The 21,934-nt window shown below is 42.9% G+C and overlaps 1 protein-coding gene across 1 annotated transcript in view; it reads right to left on the bottom strand.

Annotated features, from left to right (window-relative positions):
- Nucleotides 1-18,000: 18,000 nt before the first annotated feature.
- Nucleotides 18,001-21,934, bottom strand: part of si:dkey-261l7.2 (uncharacterized protein LOC569751 homolog) — a 30,937-nt gene continuing 27,003 nt past the window's right edge. Inside the window, exon 9 of the mRNA XM_060856740.1 lies at nucleotides 18,001-18,025. The gene's annotated coding sequence lies outside the window, so the exon portion shown is untranslated. The remainder of the gene's footprint in view (nucleotides 18,026-21,934) is intronic.

Raw genomic sequence — 21,934 nt, forward strand, 5'->3', positions numbered from 1 at the left:
TCCAGACTACTCCGGCCCCTATGCATCATGGTAGCCCACAAACCTACCAACGCACTGAAACAGATCCTGATGAATTTAAAGGACCCGGTACCAACCACCAGCAGAATGAACATCATATACAAAATATCCTGCAAGGACTGTAACAAACATTACATTGGACAGACAGGCAGGAAACTAGCCACCAGGATACATGAGCACCAACTAGCTACCAAAAGACATGACCGACTATCACTGGTATCTATAAACACAGACAAAGAGGGACACCAGTTCAACTGGGACAATATATGCATCCTGGGGACAGGCCAAACAATCATATGCACTGGAATTCCTAGAGGCCTGGCAATCAAACTGTTAATGGCATTCCATTTATTTGGACTCCATTTACCAACCTCTCAGAAAAAGAACCAGAAGTGATATCACCCAACACAACAGACCAGATAAATAGCAAGCAGGACAGAACACCAAGAGAAAGTGAGAACTGCAGATGCTGGAGATCAGAGTCGACAGTGGTGCTGGAAAAGCACAGCAGGTCAGGCAGCATCAGAGGATCAGGAGAATCGTTGTTTCGGGCATAAGCCCTTCCAGGAATCAGCCCTTCCTGATGAAAGACTTATGCCCGAAACATTGATTCTCCTGATCCTCTGATGCTGCCTGGCCTGCTGTGCTTTTCCAGCACCCCACTGTTGGGTCAGAATACCAGCACTTCATCGGGGGCTCACTGGTGATGTATCCTAGCATGGTGATAAAATGTCTGAGAACAAGTCTACCAGCTCAGCGAGCAAACTCACAACATGAACAGTTCTGACAAAAATTGTCTTTTTTTCAACAACACTCAAGTTTTGCACTTTTTAAAAATTGCTTCATGGAAAATGGGCATTGCTGAGTGGGCCAGCATTTATTGCCCATCCCTAGTTGCCTTCGAGAGCTGCCACCTTGAACTGTCGAAGATCATTTCTAGTAGATGAGGGACCTGAGTGACTTGCTCGGCAATTTCAGAGAGCAGTTAAGAGACAACTCCATTGCTGTGGAACTAGTCACATGTTGACCAGGTAAAGACATGTAGTTTTTCTTTCCCGAAAGAATGTTACTGAACCCAATGGATTCTTTATGATAATTGCCAATAGTTTCATAGTCATTGTTAGTCTTTTAATTCAAGATATTTTATTGAATTCAAACCTGGGTCCCCAGAATATCTGCCAGAATCTCTGGGTTACTAGTCCAGTGACAATACCACTATGCCACTGCCATTGCAAAGTGACAAATTGATGACCATGATTAAATACACAAAGCCACAATCTCAGGGAAACGCTAGACACCAGAGAACGATGATTGCGGAATAAATACTCCGCAGACAAGTCAGAGAGAAAAAGGAGGTGTCACAGAGAAGACAAAAGTGTCCCTTACCATTAAAAGTACGGACTTATATAGGAAACTGGTGGGAAATTGCCCCGGTGCTTCTACTATGGGATACCAGGGCATACAAAGAAAAGTTTGGTTCCTGCACCTCACAGAAACTCAAGCTGTTCGGCCAGTGGCTATTAGATTTAAGGGATGTTTGCCTTGATGTTTACTGAAGTAGATTACTGTTCTGGAAAACTTGTATAACCTACAGTTATTCTAAAAACCCTTCATGAAGGTAACCATGATTTTAAAATTCAAGTTTTAATTTACATCACTACCTGTCATCTCACAAACCATTAGTGAATGTTATAGAGGGCCTATAGTACTGCAATGGAAGCATGTTACATATTATAACAGCTTGCAATATGGAAATATATATGTCTTCAGGTCCTTCTACATTTTAATCTTCAAGATTGACATTGCATATAAGATTTTGTAAAGATTTGCTGATTTTCTTTAGTGGAATATTGCTTAATTACACATTAATCTTAAACTTTGAGTCAATATGTTCTAACTTTGCATTGCTTAACTAATTATTACATGACTAGCCAGAAGTCAAAATTAGAATTAACTTATAGAGAGAAATAAAATATACTTGAAGCCATTGGGGAAATATGTGGACTGGTTCAGCAATAGAGTCTTAAAACGCATAGATGTGGATAAATGCCAAGGATCTAATCAGGTGCACCCTAGAACTCTGTGGGAAGCTGGGCCCTTTGCTGTGATATTTGGATCATCGATAGCCATAGGTGAAGTGCCAGAAGCCTGGAGATTGGCTAATGTGGTACCACTATTTAAGAAGGGTGGTAAGGACATGCCAGGGAACGATAGACCAGTGAGTCTGAGCTCACTGGTGGGCAAGTTGTTGGAGGGAATCCTGAGGAACAGGATTTACTTGTATTTGGAAAGGCAAGGACTGATTAAGGATAGTCAACATTGTTTTGCATGTGGGAAATCATGCCTCACTAACCTGTTTGGGTTTTTGAAGGATTAATGAAGAGGATTGATGAGGGCAGAGTGGTGGATGTGATCTATATGGACTTCGGTAAGGCATTCGACAAAGTTCCACATGGTAGATTGGTTAGCAAGGTTAGATCACATGGAATATAGAGAGAACTCGCCTTTTGAATACTGAACTGGCTCAAAGGTAGGAGACAGAATGGTGACTGAGGTTGCTTTTCAGACTGGAAGCCTGTGACCAGTGTTGTATGCCACAAGGATCGGTGTTGGGCCCACTGGGGAGTGTTGCTGAACAAAGAGACCTTGGTGTACAGGTTTATAGTTCTTTGTAAGTAGAGTCACAGGTAGATTAGATTCCCTACAGTGTGGAAACAGGCCCTTTGGCCCAACCAGTTCACACCGAACCTCCGAAGAGTAACTCACCCAGACCCATTTCCCTCTGACTAACGTACCTAACACAATGGCATTTACCATGGCCAATTCACTGGACCTACACATCTTTGGGGCGTGGGAGAAAACCCACACAGAGACAGGGAGAATGTGCAAACTCCACATGGACAGTCCCCCCCGAGGTTGGAATCAAACCTGGGACCCTGGTGCCGTGAGACAGCAGTGCTAACCACTGAGCCACCATGCCGCCCATAGTCATAGAAATGTACAGCACAGAAACAGACGTCAACTTGTCCATGCCGACCAGATATCCCAACCTAATAGGATAGTGAAGAATGCCTTTATTGGTAAGTGCATTGAGTAAAAAAGTTGGGAGCTGTACAGGAATTGGTTAGGCCACTTTTGGAATACACAGTCAATTCTGGTTTCCCTCCAAAGGAAGGATGATGTGAAACTTGAGAGGGTTCAGAAATGATTTACAAGGATGTTGCAAGGGTTGGAGGCTTTGAGCTATAGGGAGAGGCTGAATAGGCTAGGTCTATTTTCCCTGGAGTGTCGGAGGACGTGGGGTGACCTTATAGAAGTTTATAAAATCATCAGGGGCATAGATAAGTAAATAACCAAGGTCTTTTCCCCAGGGTAGTGGAGTCCAAAACTAGCAGGTAAACGTTTACTGTGAGAGCAGAAAGATTTTAAGAGACCTAAGGGGCAACGTTTTCCTGCAAAGGGCCGTGCGTGTATGGAATGAGCTGCCAGAGGAAGTGATGGAGGCTGGTACAATTACAACATTTAGAGTCATAGAAATGTACTGCACAGAAACAGACCCTTCGGTCCAACTTGTCCATGCCAACCAGATATCCCAACCTAATCTAGTCGCATTTTTCAGCAATTGGCCCATATCCCCTTAAACCCTTCCTATTCATATACCTGATTCCTTTTAAATGCTGCAATTGTACCAGCCTCCACTACTTCCTCTGGCAGCTCATTCCATACACTTACCACCCTCTGTGTGAAAAGGTTGCACCTTAGGTCTCTTTTATATCTTTCCCCTCTCACCCTAAACCTATGCCCTCTAGTTCTGGATTCCCCCACACCAGGAAAAGACTTTGCCTATTTATCCTATCCATGCCCCTCATGATTTTATAAACCTCTACAAAGGTCACCCCTCAGCCTCCAATGCTCCAGGGAAAACAGCTCCAGCCTATCTAGCTTCTCCCTATTTCTCAAATCCTCCAATCCTGGCAACACCCTTGTAAATCTTTTCTGAACACTTTCAAGTTTCACAACATCCTTACGATAGGAAGGAGACCAGAATTGCACGCAATATTCCAACAGTGGCCTAACCAATGTCCTGTACAGCTCCAACATGACCTCCTAACTTGTCAATGCTCTGACCAACAAAGGAAAGCATACCAAATACCTTCTTCACTATCCTATCTATCTGCAATTCTACTTTCAAGGATCTATGAACCTGCACTCCAAAATGCAACACCTTGTATTTATCAAAATTAAACTCCATCTGCCACTCCTCAGCCCATTGGTTCATCTGATCAAGAACCCATTGTACTCTGATGTAATGTTCTTTGCTGTCTACTACACCTCTAATATTGGTGTCATCTGCAAACTTACTAACTATACTTATAATGTTCACATCCAAATCATTTATGTAAATGATGAAAAGTAGTGTACCTAGCAACTGTCCTTGTGGCATTCCACTGGTCACAGACCTCCAGTCTGAAAACCAACCCTTCACCACCACCCTCTGTCTTCTACCTTCGAGCTAGTTCTCCCTGTATTCCATGAGATCTAACCTTGCTCACCAGTCTCCTATGGGGAACCTTGTTGAATGCCTTATTGAAGTCCATACAGATCACATTCACCACTCTGCCCTCATCAATCCTTTGTTACTTCTTTAAAATCTCAATCAAGTTCATGAGACATAACTGCAGAGAGAAAGAACATGCTCATACACTTAATGCAAATTAGTGAATTAAACCAATTTATTTTGAATAGTAGTTAACAGGAGAAATTTGGAATAGTTTTAGCAATTCCCTGCATGTAATGAATATCTCATCTTGGAATTATACTGCACCATTCTGGAACTTCACACAATCGAAATATGACATCACAACATTCCTTATTGTGCTGAAAATTAATAAAAAGGTTAATGGTGTGCATTTGTAGGAGCACAAGGAAGCAGAAAGGTTGTATAAGCAACATTTTTCAATATAGAAAATGTTGACTTTTTTTAAATTAATTTTTGTGCGATTGGGCATTGGTGGCTGGCCAGCATTCATTGCCCACATTTAAAATGCACCTGGATGGGTACATGAATAGGAAGGGTTTAAGAGGGATGTAGGCCAAATGGGACTAGATGAATTTAGGATATCTGGTCAGCATGGACAAGTTGGACTGAAGGGTCTGTTTAGGTGCTGTCATGATTCATAACTATCCCGAGAAGGTGCAGGCACTGGTTGAGAGCACACGTTTCAAACTGAGAAGCTCCAGCTCCTGCCGATACTGTGAACACTGCCCCCTTGCTGACTTCATCTTCCAGAGACCAGCATGGCTACAATCCCAATTTGAGAAAGAATGAAGCAATTTAAAGTTCCTTAAAGAGGTTACACCTTTAACTTTAAGGAATGACTGACAGATTTCTCACAACACTGCTTGAGACAAATAAGGCAATTTACTGCGGCTGCTGGAAATAAAAGCAGGAAGTGCTGGAACAACTCAGCAAGTCTGACAACATCTGCAGAGAAAGAAACAGTTAATGCTTATAGAGGTGGATATGACTATTTTGAAACTTGCTTAATGTCAGTATGAGAATTTTCTTTATAATGATGTTTCTATATCATGTAAAATCTCTATTTATGGAGTTAATAAACCAAATGGCTTCCTTTGGAGCCAGATAAACTCGTTGCCATTCCATTTGATAAACGCTGATTTGCTTTTAACCTCAACCCTACATTTCTGCATATCCCAATAATCTTTCAGGTCCTTGGTAATCAAAAATATCTCTACCTCTGCAATAAAAATAATTAAATATTCTGCATCCATTGCCTTTTAAGAAAGGGAATTCCAAAGTCTTACAACCCTCTGAGAACAAATGTTTCCTCATCTCTAAACCCTTATTTTCAAACTATGACCCGTAATTCTAGACTCCCACACAAGGGGAAATATCCTTTCCACATTCATCCAGTCAAGTCCCCTCAGGATCATACATTTAAGTCATCTCTGACTCCTCCAAATTCAAGAGGATACAGACTGAGCAGGATTTCTTTTTTCTATAAGGCAATCTACTCATTCCAGGAATTCGTCTAGTATAGCTTCTCTGAATGGTTTTCAACATGTTAGAACAGCTTTCTGTAACTACAGTAAAGAAAACTGTATACTATACTCTAATAGTAGGGACAGTACTTTTCCAATCTGTTGATAATCAGGTGCGAGCTTTAACACCAAAACACAAAGGAGAAATGATGTGGAGATGCCAGTGTTGGACTGGGGTGGACAAGGTCAGAAGTCACATGACACCAGGTTATAGTCCAACAGATTTATTTGAAATCACAAGCTTTTGTAATGCTCCTCCTTCATCATGTGACGTGAAGAAATGCACACAGGCACACAATTTACAGGCAAAGAGGTCAAAAGATCATACAAATGGTGTGAGTGGAGTGTCAACAGGCAGAATAACAAGTCTCTGTAGGTGATCAAATCTGTCAGACAATGTGAGTAAAGTGTCAACAACCGAATACCAAGTAAAGGATTTGCCTATAAACTGACTAATTGAGATAGATAGATAATTACAAAAAATTTAAAATAAAGTGGTGCTGGAGACAAACCAAATGGCTGGAATAACATGATAGGTATGAGTCACATGATGAGAGTCTATCCAAAGTAAGAAGTAATCCAAAACTGGACAAACTAATTAAGATAGAGAGATCATAACAAGTTAACAAGGTGATAGTTTGTACAGTCAAATGCAGCAAGATCTGGACAGTATCAAGGCTTGGGCTGAAACGTGGCAACCAACATTCACACCTCACAAATGCGAGGCAATGCCCATCTCCAATAAGAGATCATTTAACCACCATTCCTTGCCATTTAATGCTGTTACCATCATTGAATCCACTGTCAACATCCTGGGATTGCCATTGACTAAAAACTGAACTGGACTCACCAGATTGACCTAGTGGTTGCAAGAGCAGTTCAGAGACTAGGAATACTGTAGTGACTAACTTGCTTCATAACTTTCCAAAGGCTGTCCATCATCTACAAGACAAAGTCAGGAATCTGACAGAAAATTGCCTACTTCCCTGAATGACTGCAATTCCCACAACACTCAAGAAGCTTGACACCGTCCAGGACAAATCACCACATCCACAAACGTTCAGTCATTCCACCACCAATGCTCAGTCACAGCATGGACTATCTTCAAGACACACTGCTGAAATTCACCAAAGGTGTTAGACATGACCAAACCCATGACTACTTACATTTAGAAGGACAAGTATCACCATCTGCAGGTTCCCCTCCAAGTCACTCACCATTCCAATTTGGAAATGTATCACTGTTCCTTAACTGTTTCAAGGTTATCATAATTCCCTGGTTTATGATAATCAAGGATTGATCAGAGCTTTGGAAACCTACAGGTTGAAAGCTTTGAAATTATTTCAGAGAACTGATTGAAGTCACAAGTAAACAGTTTCTCTCCCAGAAAGGAGTATAGGTCAGTGCAGGGAAGGCACAGTTATCTCAAAGTATAAGTAGAGTTTGTGAAACTTTCAAACCAGGACTGGTTAGAAATCTGCTTCCAGTTTTGAGTATTCAGGTAAAAATGAATTCATATTCACAGGAAAGAACTAGGCTAACCGATGGAGTTGAACTGAAAGATTTGATCGAGCAGCATAATCTCTGTGGACTTGAGTCTCTGTGACGGATTGTGTTGGAAAACACGATGGGACTTTGTGTTACAATATTTTTCAGGCTGTGTTTTACATTTAGATAGTTTGATTTTTCTATTTCTTTTGTGTAATAAATTTCTGTGGGTGAAGAAATTCTTAAGCATCATAGGACCATGTATCAATGAATGACCATCCTGTTAACTTTTTTTAAAAAATCGATCAGGTATTCTTTCATTTTGGGATCTGACTTGTCCAGTAGTACCGTCAGCTAGAATCATAACAATAGTTGCTATACTGCGAATACCATTCTATTATAAAACCAGAGCACACAGACCCGTACTATCTAGGTCCTAGATTTAACTGTATTCAAAGCATAAAGGAGGAAATAAATAAAGAGAATTAAGGTCACTAAATGTTAATAATGGCTTATGGAAAATACTGTCGTTATGTTGCAACCAATGTACAATAAGAGGAGACTGCCAATGGAATTATGAAAGTTAAATTATTCCAGATAAGATGTTTACATCATATTTCTCAAGCAATTCATGTTTAAAGGAGCTTACAATGCCTGGATACTCTCTGAACAGTTTCATGAGGTGAGACATTACTCCCCCCTGACATTTTCCATATTGAAGTAGAGGGATGGGATCAGTTACATAGAGTTGTTGTGGGGGGAGGGGATGAAGATACACTATTTATTGTGTTTCTTGGATATCTATTTCTTGGTAGGAATTACAATTTCTGGAGTCATTCTGGTAGACAGGGGTAGGCAATGGCCTAATAGTATTATCGCTGGACTATTTATCCAGAGACCCAGGTAATGTTTTGGGGACTTGGATTCAAATTCTGCTATGGCAGTTACTGAAATTTGAATTCAATAATAATCTGGAAATAAGAGTTTAATGATGACCATGACACCATTTCCAATTGTCAAGTAAAACCCATTTGCTTATTTTCTTTAGGGAAGAAATCTACCATCCTTACCTGATCTGGCAATGTAATTGACTCATAACTATCCTCTGGGCATCAATGACACCTATAGCCCATGATACACAATAATGTAGAATTGCCGAGCAGAAGGTGATAGCTGAGTTCCATATCCATGCAGACAGCCTCAACTGTGATTTTGGATTCATGTCATGCTACCTGTAACCCCACCATACTATTCTGTATCTGTAAAATCTTCCTTGTTGTCCTGTTTTATATCATCATCTTGATAAACTGTTACGATCTCTCTAGCTAAATTAATTTTTACAGTTTTAGATTACTTATTACTTTGGTTAGACCTTTGGCGTGTGAGTCTTACACCTATCATGTTATTCCAGTCAAATAAAAACCAGAAGAACTGCAGATGCTGTAAATCAGGGCAGGGGTTGCTGTGGGGGGGGCGGGTAGAGCTCGGCAGGTCTGGTGGCCTCTGGGAAAAAAAAATCAGAGTCAACGTTTCGGCTCCGGTGACCCATCCTCTGGTTTTCCTTCCCAGATGTTGACAGACCTGCTGGCCTTTTCCAGCAGCTTCTGTTTGTGTTCCATGTTATTCCAGTCATTTGGGTCTGTCTCTAACACCACTTTATTTTTAATTTTTTTGTAATTGTCTCTCAGCCTCCTTTAATCGGATTGTAGGTCGCCCCTTTGGTTGGTATTCAGGCATTGATGCTTTACTCACACCATTTAACACTCTTGGTCACCTGCAGAGACTTACTATTCAACATTCTGCTCACACCCATTTGTATGATCTTTTGATCTCTCTGCCCATAAATTCTGTGTTCTCTGTGCCTCTTCACCTCTCATGCTCTGAAAGCTTGTGATCTCAAATTATAGCCTGGTATTGTGTGATTGCCGACTTTGTTTCCCCAGTGTCGAGGAGATCTCAGTGTGAGCAGCAAATACAATAGACTGGATTACGTAAAGTGCTGCTTCACCTGAAAGATGTGTTTGGGTCCTTGGATACTGAGGAGCGAGGAAGTAAATGAGCAGGGGTTACACCTTCTGTGGTTGTAGTGAAAGGTGCCGTGGGGCTGTGCGGTTTGTGTGGAGGTGGGGTGGATGTTGGGAGTGAAAGAAGAGTGGGCCACAGTGTCCCAGAGGGAACGGTCCCTACAGAAGGCTGACAAGGGAGGGGAGGGGAATATGTGTCTGGTAGTGGCATCTCACTAGAGGTGGCGGAAATGATGGCTCATGATCCTTTGGATGTGGTTGCTAGTGGGATGCTAGATAAGAAACATAGAAAATAGGTGTAGTAGGCCATTCGGCCCTATGAGCCTACATAACCATTCAATATGATCATGGCTGATGATGCAATCTCTGTATCCCATTCCCACTTTCCCCCCCATACCCCTTGTTCCCTTTATCTGCAAGGGCCATATCCAGCTCCCTCTTGAATATATCTAATAAACTGGCCCCAACAGCTTCCTGCATGAGAGAATTCAATTGGTTTACAACCCTTTGAGTGAAGAAATTCTTCTTCATCTCAGTCCCGAATGGCTTATCCCTTATTCGTAGACTGTGACCTCTTGTTCTGGACTTCCCCAAAATTGGAAATATTATGCTCATATTTGGCCTGTTCTGTCCCATCAGGATTTTATATGTTTTCTATGAAATCCCTCCTCATTCTTCAAAATTCCAGTTGATCCAGTCCTTTCTCACATCGTCAGACCCCTCCCTGGAATCCATCTGGTGAACCTTCACTGGACTCACTCAGTAGAAAGAATGTCCTTTGTCAGACTAGAAAAGCAAAGCTGCACATCGTTTTCAAGATGTGGCCTCACCACCACCCTGTATAACTGCAGAAAGATATCTTTACTCCGATACCCAAATCCTCTCACTGTGAAGGACAGCATGCCATTAGCTTTCCTCACAACTTGCAGCATCTGCATGCCAACCTTCAGTGACTGTTACACCGTGACACCCAGGTCTCACTGCACTTCACCTTTTCCTAAACTGTCACCAGATAATAATCTGCCTTCCTGTTTTTGTGACCAAAGCAAGTAACCTCACATTTATCCACAATATATTGCATTTGCCAAGTATTTGCCCACTCAACCAGTCTGTCCGAAACACTTGCAGCCTTCTAGCATCTTCCTCACAGCACACACTGCCACCCAGCTTAGTGTCATCTGCAAATGTGGACATAGTGCATTCAATTCCTTTGCCCAAAACGTTAATGTATATGATGAACAGCTGAGGTCCCAGCACTGAACCCTGCAGCACCCTCTCCGTCACTGCCTGCCACTCTGAAAAGGACCCGTTTATTCCAACTTTCTGCTTCCTGTCTGCCAACTAGTTCTCTATCCATGTCAACACATTACCTCCAACACCATGAGCTCTAATTTTCCTTACTAATCTCTTATGTGGATCCTGTCAAAAGCCTTTTGGAAGTTTAGATGCACAACACTTACTGATTCACCATTATCTCCTGGTCACGTTCTCAATAAATTCCAGAAGATTTGTCAAGCATAATTTCCCTTTAGTGAATCCAGGCTGACTAGGACCGATTCAGCCACCACTTTGCAAATGCTCAGTTATTAGATCATCCTTAATGATTGATTCCACCATTCTCCACACTGTTGATATCAGGCTAACCGGCATAATTAACCCAACTGTAATTCCTCATTTTCTCTCTCCCTACTTTTTGGAAGCGTGGTTATATTGGTTACCCTCCAGTCCATTGGAACTTCCCAGATTCTACAGAATGTTGGAAAATGATCAATAATGCATCCACTATTTCTAGGGCCACTTCCTGAAGTACTCTGGGATATAGAACATTAGGCTTTGGGGACTACAGGGTTTTAATCCCATTAATTTCCCCAACATCATGTCCTTACTAATAAGATTTGGAGGTGTCAATGTTGGGATGTACACAGTTGAAAATCATACAACACCAGGTTATAGTCTAACAGGTTTAATTGAAAACACTAGCTTTGGAGTGCTACTGCTTCATCAGGTGGTCATCAACCACCTGAAGAAGCAGCACTCTGAAAGCTAGTGTGCTTCCAATTAAGCCTGTTGGACTATAACCTGGGGTTGTGTGATTTTTTAACTTACTAATAAGAATTTCCTTCAGTTCCCCTTTATGTTTGACCCTCTTTCCCCTAGCATTTCTAAAAGGCTATTTGTGTCCTCGTAGTAAAGACAGATCCAAAGTATTTGTTCAACTGGTCTGCCATCACTTTGATGTCCATTATGAATTCACTTGATTCTAACTGCGAAGGACCTACATTTATCTTCACCTGGCAAAAGTGAGTATTCAAGATGCTGAAGATTAAGAGTCAAAAGTGTGGTGCTGGAAAAGCACAGCGGGTCAGGCAGCAGGAAAATTTGTCACCAGTCGTTTTCTCTTCAAATATCTAAAGAAGCTTTTGCAGTCTGTTTTTATGTTTTCCACAAGCTTACTTTCATATTCTATGTTCCCTTTTTGAATTAAACCCTTTGTCATTCTCTGTTGAATTTTAAATTTCTCACAGTCCTCAGGTTTGCTACTTTCTCTGGCCAATGCCTCCTGTTTGGCTTTAGCGCTGTTCCTGATTTCCCTTGTTAGCCATTGTCGAGGCACTTTCCCTATTTTACTCTTAAACCAGATAGAGATGTACATTTATTGAAGTTCATCCATGTATTCTTTAAATGTCTGCAACTGTCTATCCCTTAAGTATCCTTGTCCAGTTTATCCTACCAATACATGCCTCATCCCATCAAAGTTAGCTTTCTTTAACTTAAGGATCCCAGTTTCAGATTTAATTGTGTCACTCTCCACCTTAATGAAGAATTTTTCCATATTATGGTCACTCTTGCTCAAAGGATCTTGCACCTCAATGTTGTTAATTGATCCTCCCTCGTTACACAATACCAGACTAGGATGGCTTGCTCTCTAGTTGCTTCCTTGAAATACTGGTTAAGGAAACCATTCCTCACACATTACAGGAAAGCTTCCTCTATCGCTTTGCTACCAGTTTGGTTAACCTGATAAATATGTAGATTGAAGTCACCCATAATAAACTGCTGTACCCTTACTGCATGTATTTCTAATTTCCTGTTTGTGACATATTCCCGAACATCACAACTACTGCTTGTGATGGTCTTAACATCTTTTTCCCTCTGGAGTTCCGCAGCTCCAGCTCCACCCATACAGATACCACATCATCCAGGCTAATGTCCTCCCTTACAATTTTGTTAACACTCCCCTTAACCAGCAAAGGTACCCCACCTCCCTTTCCCTTCTATCTGCCTTTCCTGAAAATTGAATATCCCTTGATGTTGAGTTCCTATCCTTAGTCACCCTGGAGCCATGTCTCTGTGATCCCAATTACATCATATCCATTAATAACGTTGTGCAGTTAATTTATCCATCTAATTACAAATGCTCCTTGGTATGAAACACAGAGCCCTCAGGCTTTTTTTTTTTGACATTTATTACCCTTTTGGAATCATTGTGAAATGTGACCCTTTTTGATTTTTGTCTTTGGTTTCTCTGCCTTCCACTTTCACTTTTCCCCTTACTGTCCTTTGTTTGTCCCCACTTTAGTTCCCTCTGACTTCCTGTATTGGTTCCCATCTCCCTGTCGTATTAACTTAAACACTCCCCAACAGCACTAGCAAACATTCCCCCTAGAACATTGATTCCAGTCCTGCCCAGGTGCAGACCATCCGGTTTGTACTGGCCCGACCTACCCGAAAACCAATTCCAAAGTCCCAGGAATTTGAGTCCCTCCCGCTTGCACCATCCTTCAAGCCACATATACATCACAGCTATCCTGGCATTTCTACTCTAGCCAGCACATGGCAATGGTAGCAACCTTGAGATTACTACCTTTGAGATCCTACTGTATATTTTAACTCCCGACTCCCTAAGTTCAGCTTGTAGGACCTCATTCCGTTGTCTTTACCGATATTGTTGGTGTCTATATGCACAACTGTTGGCTGTTCAGCTCCTTCCCACTCCAATCAGAATGTCCGGCAGCTGCCCAAGAGATATCCTTGAGCCTTGCAACAGGGAGGCAACATACAATTCTGGACTCTCGTTTGTGGCTGCAGAAACTATCTATTCCCCTTAGAATTGATATAGCTCTGCCATTATCTTTCTGCCCTCCTGTGCAGCAGAGCCAGCCATAGTGCCTTGAACCTGGCTGCTGTCACCTTCCCTAGTGAGACATCTTCCATCATAGTACCCAAAACGGTTCACCTGTTTTGAAGGGAGATTACCACAGGGGACCCCTTCACTAACTCCCTACTCTTCCTCTGTCAAATTGGTCACCCATTTCCTATCTTCAATAACTTCTATCTGCTGTGTGACTAACTTACTGGACGTGTTATCCACGATTTTGTGAATCCTGCCACAGCTGCAGAGATGTGAAGTGGTCAGACAGGAGCTGCAGCTTGATACACTTACTGTATGTGAGCGAAGCAGGGACATCGGAGCAATCCCTGAATTCCCACATCGCACAGGAGGAGCAGAACACAGATCTGGGATCTCCTACCAGGAGAAAGTGAGAACTGCAGATGCTGGAGATCAGAGCTTAAAAATGTGTTGCTGGAAAAGCGCAACAGGTCAGGCAGCTTCCAAGGAGCAGGAGAATCGACGTTTCGGGCATAAGCCCTTCTTCAGGAATGAGGAGGGTGTGCCAAGCAGGCTAAGATAAAAGGGAGGGAGGAAGGACTTGGGGGAGGGGTGTTGGGAATGCGATAGATGGAAGGAGGTTAAGGTGAGGGTGAAAGGCCAGAGTGGGGGTGGGGGTGGAGAGGTCGGGAAGAAGATTGCAGATCAAGAAGGCGGTGCTGAGTCCGAGGGTTGGGACTGAGATAAGGTGGGAGGTGGGAAATAAGGAAGCTGGAGAAATCTGCATTCATCCCTTGTGGTTGGAGGGTTCCTAGGCGGAAGATGAGGTGCTCTTCCTCCAGGCGTCGTGTTGCCATGGTCTGGCCTTGGAGGAGGCCAAGGACCTGCATGTCCTTGGCGGAGTGGGAGGGGGAGTTAAAGTGTCCAGCCACGTGGCGGTTGGGTTGGTTGGTGCGGGTGTCCCAGAGGTGTTCTCTGAAACGTTCTGCAAGTAGGCGGCCTGTCTCCCCAATGTAGAGGAGGCCACATGGGGTGCAGCGGAAGCAGTAAATGATGTGTGTGGAGGTGCAGGTGAATTTCTGACGGATATGGAAGAATCCCTTGGGGCCTTGGAGGGAAGTGAGGGGGGAGGTGTGGGCACAAGCTTTGCATTTCTTGCAGTTGCAGGGGAAGGTGCCGGGAGTGGAGGTCGGGTTGGTGGGGGGTGTGGACCTGACGAGGGAGTCACAGAGGGAGTGATCTTCCCGACCTCTCCGCCCCCACCCCCTCTCCGGCCTATCACCCTCACCTTAACCTCCTTCCATCTATCGTATTCCCAATGCCCCTCCCCCAAGTCCCTCTTGCCTTTTATCTTAGCCTGCTTGGCACATCTCCTACCATGACTCAATCCTTAAGTTAACAATAGTAGCAAAGAGAAAAGAGAAAAAAAAACTACTCACCAGTCACTCACTCACCTGCTGCCTGTGACTTCATGGTTAAACTTCCTTCTACTTTTCCTTTACACTGGTGTCTTCAGCAGCTGCAGTTGGTTGTTCCTTCTCCAACTGCCTTACCTCACTGCTGCTCAGCCTCCTCACCAAAGCCTGGTGTTCACTTAAGCCTATACTTAAACCTCCAGCAGCACTCCAACCACAAAGCTTCCTTCTCAAAGTGGCCACTCAGCTATATTAAGGACAAGGAGGGACCCTATCAGTGTTGCGGGAATAAAGAGAGGAGGTGACGGCTGAAGTGTGGGAGATGGGTCAGATGAGGCCTTATCATCACATAGCCTGATGCACCACCTGCTGTTAGCTGCTAACAGTCTCCATTAGCAGCTATTCACTCTCCTAGCCAGATCGTTATCCACTCCTTTGTCTAACTGCTCTTCTTTCTCTTTGGGCTCCATTCCCACCTATCGTTTACAGAGGAACCTCGATTATCCGGCATTCGATTATCCATACCTTGGATTATCCAAAAAAGATCGTAAGGTGCCGATGCTTGACTAAACTACATTATCCGACATTCGATTGTCCAAACAAATACTCCCTGCCTGTGTCATTTGGATAATTGAGGCTCCTCTGTACCCCTTATCCTCTCACCCCACCCTATCTTCTGCATTGTCTTCAGTTCTGAGGAAGAGTCACTTGACCCAAAATGTTAACGCTGATTTCGCTTCACAGATACTCCCCGACCTGCTCAGTCTTTCCAGCTATTTCTATTTTTCTTTCTGACTTACAGCATCCGCAGTTCTTTGTTTTTTATTCGATATCTCAATGCTTTTTAAAAATTAGACAAAAGGAGCATCTGTGGGTGTAGAATCACACTCGTACAGACCCAGGGTTTTAAATTGGCTTTCAGTTAGGATTTTTGGAATTGGCTGTTGAAGCTGATAGATTCAGCTCTTTCTCCTGCAGCAAGTAGTCTGAGCTCTCTCTCTGCTGTTAGATTGTTTCTTTCAGTGTTCCTTGCCTGTAGAGGAGATAGCACGGGAGGAAAATCTGTTTTGCCAAATTTGCCTCTGCCAAGGGTTTGTTTATGGGATGTTGCTACATTGGAACAGTTTATCATTAGTAGCTAAATAATATATTGTTTAAAGTATTAGGTACAGAATTAAGCAATAAAATTAAAGTTATGTCATTTTTTTGTCTGTATTTTAACTGTGTTAAAATAAAATATGTTTTGCTTAAAGCCAAGAAGTGGATCAACTGGATCATATCTGGAACACAGCACCTTACATTTGCCTTTAAACAAAATAACAAGTTAGGTTCTAGGCTATCTCCTTGATACCTTCTAGGAGAAAGTGAGGACTGCAGATGCTGGAGATCAGAGCTGAAAACGTGTTGCTGGAAAAGCGCAGCAGGTCAGGCAACATCCAAGGAGCAGGAGAGTCGACGTTTCGGGCATGAGCCCTTCTTCAGGAATGAGGAAAGTGTGTCCAGCAGGCTAAGATAAAGGGTAGGGAGGAGGGACTTGGGTGGGGGGTTTGGAAATGCGATAGGTGGAAGGAGGTCAAGGTGAGGGTGATAGGCCGGAGTGGGGGTGGGGGCGGAGAGGTCAGGAAGAAGATTGCAGGTGAGGAAGGCGGTGCTGAGTTCGAGGAATTAGATTGAGACAAGGTGGGGGAAGGGGAAATGAGGAAACTGGAGAAATCTTAGTTCATCCCTTGTGGTTGGAGGAACCCTATCTCCTTGATACATTTTGAGGGGATTAGGTCTGGTCCATAACACATCTGTAATCACAGCTGTGAAAAGCATTGCAGCTGGGGACTTCAGTTGGAATAACAAGTTGCTAGAACATGTTAAGATTAATAAGGAAGAAATATTAATGTTTTAGTGGGCATAAAGATGCAAAACTCCCCAGGGCCTGATAAATACAGCTACAGAGGGCAAGGGAGAAAATTGTTGGGGCTCTGATGAAGGCACTTAATACTTTGTTGGCCACAGGTGAAGTGCCAGATGACTGGAGGATAGTTAATGTAGTTCCTTTGTTCAAGGAGGGCAGCAGGGATAGGCCAAGTAACTACAGAGCAGTTAGTTTGATGTCAGTGGGAGTGGAATTATTTGTTTTCCTTCGAGCTAAGGGGAGGGGAGGGGTCTAATATAAGTATATACAATCTTGAGAGGCAATAGACAAGAATACATTCTGAGAATATTTTCCCCATGGCAGACATGTCTAAGACCAGAGGACATTTTATTTTTAAACATATTTTTATTGAATAGTAGATTTTTTAATATTACAATAAATACAAAACAATACAAAGAAAGTACACAAACAAATTTAAAACCCAAACCGTCCTCATGTACAAATGTATAAATATAAAACTATATTTTAAAAACCCAACTATTTAACTAAATAAGTAATAACCAACAACAAACTAATAAATAATAAGACAGTTCAGCAAAACAAAACACTAACTCTCAAATATTGAGAGCATTCATTTTCACCTATTCATACGCTTGCAGTTCCCCCTCTCTTGATATTGGACTCAAAGCACAATCGTTATGGCAATATAAAGCCTTTATTAGCGTGGCAAACAAATATGTGTCCAGCAAGTCCAAAAAGGGCTTATAGAAATTCTCAGTTTTGGAGTATACCATACTTGTGAGAAAATCCAAGGGGATATACACCATAGCAATCTTCCGCTAATCCAACAGGCCCAGGCATTTCTCATAAACCAAACTTAACAAGAAATTCTTTCTTGTGCAGAAAATGAAGATGTTGAAACGCTTTTTTCTTATGCACATCTACAGCGAACACACTGGGCAGGCCAAGAGGAGAAATCGGGTCCCTCTCCATCCTGACATCCAAAGGCCCCTGCATTGCGCTCCGGTATGTTTGAAGTCTACCACAGAACATGAGACAATGGGTAAGAGTGCCCGTACCAACCTTGCACTTGGGGCATGTTTAAGATACTCCTAATTTAAATTTTGACCAACAATCCGGAGCTAAGTGAACCCTGTGGAGAATCTTCAACTGTAAAATATGAGTCTTATTGCAAATTGATATCTTTTTTGCGTTTTACCAAATATCTTCCTATACCTTTAATGCCTAGCTCTCTTCCACACCCTACACCATCAATCAAACTCATCTGAGGGGCGCCCCCCCCAATTGATGATATAAAGTGCTGACAGAAAGTGTATTCTTAGCACCGAGCACCCTTCTCTCTATGTCGGATTTGGAAGGATCAGTCAAAATTGTAGTCTTGTTCTGAATTCAAAGTTTGTGCAAAGATTTGTAGCTCGGGTGCTTGTTGTAGTGGTTCTGTTCGCCGAGCTGGAAGTTTTAGTTGCAAACATTTCGTCCCCTGACTAGGAGACATCATCAGTGCTCTGGAGCCTCCTGCGAAGCGCTTCTTTGATGTTTCTTCCGGCATTTATAGTGGTCTGTCCTTGCCGCTTCCGGGTGTCAGTTTCAGCTGTCCGCTGTAGTGGTTGGTATATTGGGTCCAGGTCGATGTGTTTGTTGATGGAGTTTGTGGATGAATGCCATGCCTCTAGGAATTCCCTGGCTGTTCTCTGTCTGGCTTGCCCTATGATAGTAGTGTTTTCCCAGTCGAATTCATGTTGCTTGTTGTCTGAGTGTGTGGCTACTAGGGATAGCTGGTCGTGTCGTTTCGTGGCTAGTTGGTGTTCATGTATGCGGATTGTTAGTTGTCTTCCTGTTTATCCTATATAGTGTTTTGTGCAGTCCTTGCATGGTATTTTATAAACTACATTAGTTTTGCTCATGTTGGGTATTGGCTCCTTTGTTCTAGTAAGTTGTTGTCTGAGCATGGCTGTTGGTTTGTGTGCCGTTATGAGTCCTAGGGGTCGCAGTAGTCTGGCTGTCAGTTCTGAAACGCTCCTGATGTATGGTAGTGTGGCTAGTCCTTTTGGTTGTGGCATGTCCTCGTTCCGTGGTCTATCTCTTAGGCATCTGTTGATAAAGTGCCTCACTTATGCCACACTACACACTTTACATTCAACAATTAGATATACGAACAAATCAACGGAACACCCATGGGATCACCAATCTCAGGACTCATAGCAGAGGCAGTTATGCAAAGGTTAGAACAAACAGCCCTACCACAAATTCAACCCAAACTCTGGGTCAGATATGTCGATGACACTTTCGTAATCATCAAAAACACGGAAATAGAAAAAACACACCGGATCATCAACGCCACACTCACAGGCATCCGATTCACGAGAGAAGTAGAAAAGGATAGCCAACTCCCATTCCTAGACGTGATAATACAGAGAACAACGAACGGAGAATTCACCACAAGGGTACACAGAAAAACAACACACACAGACCAAGTCCTAAACTATGAAAGTAACCACCCCAACACACACAAACGAAGCTGCATCAGGACACTATTCAAAAGAGCTACAACACACTGCAGTACACCAGAACTGCGAAAAGAAGAAGAGGAACACCTATACAAGGTATTCGCCAAAAACGGATATCCGCACAACTTTATCAACAGATGCCTAAGAGATAGACCACGGAACGCAGACATGCCACAACCAAAAGGACTAGCCACACTACCATACATCAGGAGCGTTTCAGAACTGACAGCCAGACTACTGCAACCCCTAGGACTCATAACGGTACACAAACCAACAGCCACGCTCAGACAACAACTTACTAGAACAAAGGAACCAATACCCAACATGAGCAAAACTAATGTAGTTTATAAAATACCATGCAAGGACTGCACAAAACACTATATAGGACAAACAGGAAGACAACTAACAATCTGCATACATGAACACCAACTAGCCACGAAACGACACGACCAGCTATCCCTAGTAGCCACGCACTCAGACAACAAGCAACATGAATTCGACTGGGAAAACACTACTATCATAGGGCAAGCCAGACAGAGAACAGCCAGGGAATTCCTAGAGGCATGGCATTCATCCACAAACTCCATCAACAGACACATCGACCTGGACCCAATATACAAATCACTACAGCGGACAGCTGAAACTGAAACCCGGAAGCGGCAAGGACAGACCACTATAAATGCCGGAAGAAACATCAAAGAAGCGCTTCGCAGGAGGCTCCAGAGCACTGATGATGTCTCCTAGCCAGGGGACGAAACGTTTGCAACTAAAACTTCCAGCTCTTGTTCTGAATAAAATCCCTAACTTGAGATAGTTCTATTTCCGCACTAACTGATCAAGGTATCATTGTGTCTCCCTCAAATATATCACCCATGCAAAACACACCCCTAGCTGCCCAATATTTGAATCCTGAATCCATCATCCCTGGTTGAAAACCTGGCATACCCACTACAGGTGTAAGAAAAAATGTTTTGCCAATATGGCCTTCCCTCTGCCAAATTGCCCTCCGTGCTTTAATAGGATTGATGGGCTATGGCAATGTTCCTTAACTGTCCTCATTTTGTCCAAAAACAGCAAGCTAGTAAGGGGGCATTTCTCCTGAGAGGTTTCAATACCTAACCACATTGAAAGAGGGTTCCCCACAAGCCCAATCACTCACATAAGATAAAAGCTGGCTTAGTTGGTAACGTTTAATGTCTGGGAGATCCATCCTCCCCCCCTCCCAAATCTGTGAGGCAATTGCAGTTTAGCTAATTTAATAAGGAGCTGCTTACCATGCCAAATAAAAGAGTTATTCAGTCTTCTGAACAGTGGCTTATCGAAAATCAGGGGGAGCATTTGTAGAGGGTACAACAAACAGGGGAGAATACTCGTCTTAATAAGCGCTATCCGACCTAACCATCTTTGAAGCGCCTCCCATCTTTGAAGGTCTTCTTTGATTTTGTCGAATAATTGAACAAAATTAGCTTTGAATAACCAATCCAGAACTGGAGTGATGAATATGCCCAAATATATAAAATCCCCACTGTGACCACTTAAATGGGAATACAGATTCACCCTGAAGACCACCCACAGGCACAGCCTCTGATTTTGCAAAATTAATCTCAAACCCCAAAAAGGTGCCAAATGAATTGATGCATTGCATCCGACTGAAACTGCTGAATTTGACAAAAAATGAGGACATTGTCCACGTATAAGGAAATCTGAGGTCATTTTGACCCCACTTCTGCCAGCTGCCCCTAAAAATGTTAAAATTGCTTGATCATACCCTGTTGGTGATGACCACAGCAAGAGGGTCACTGTAGAGAACCTTCACCCAATGAGTCATTGAATATATTGAGCATTGGGCCTGACAATGTGTTTATAAATCCCTTATAGAATTCGCTGGAAAGTCCATCAGGACTGGGCACCTTTTCACTCTGAAGCTGCTTCACAGCCTCCTGCACCTCTTGCTCTGATAAGGGGGCATTGAGAAAAGACTCTTGTTCGGTGGTCACACCCAGGAGCTCCAGATCCCTGAAAAAGGACTCCATCTTGGCCTACCCTCCTCACAACCCTCAGACTGGTATAATTCCTGATGAAGGGCTTATGCTCGAAACGTCAAATTCTCTATTCCTGAGATGCTACCTGGCCTGCTGTGCTTTGACCAGCAACACGTTTGCAGCTGTGATCTCCAGCATCTGCAGACCTCACTTTTTACTCGATAATTCAGATAAAGTCTCTGGAATGCCACATTAATCTTTTTGGAATCACATGTTAGGTTCCCAGCCCCTTCCCTAATCGATGTAATGGCTTGAGGGGCACTCTTATCTGGCGAGATATGCTAGGTACTTGCCCACTTTGCCACCATGCTCATATAACTCTTCTTTTGCAAAAGTAAGCTCCTTCTTTGCTGTCTGCATGAGCACGGAATTCAATGC

Source organism: Hemiscyllium ocellatum, chromosome 3 (assembly GCF_020745735.1).
Source record: "Hemiscyllium ocellatum isolate sHemOce1 chromosome 3, sHemOce1.pat.X.cur, whole genome shotgun sequence".
Classification (NCBI taxonomy): Eukaryota; Metazoa; Chordata; class Chondrichthyes; order Orectolobiformes; family Hemiscylliidae; genus Hemiscyllium; species Hemiscyllium ocellatum.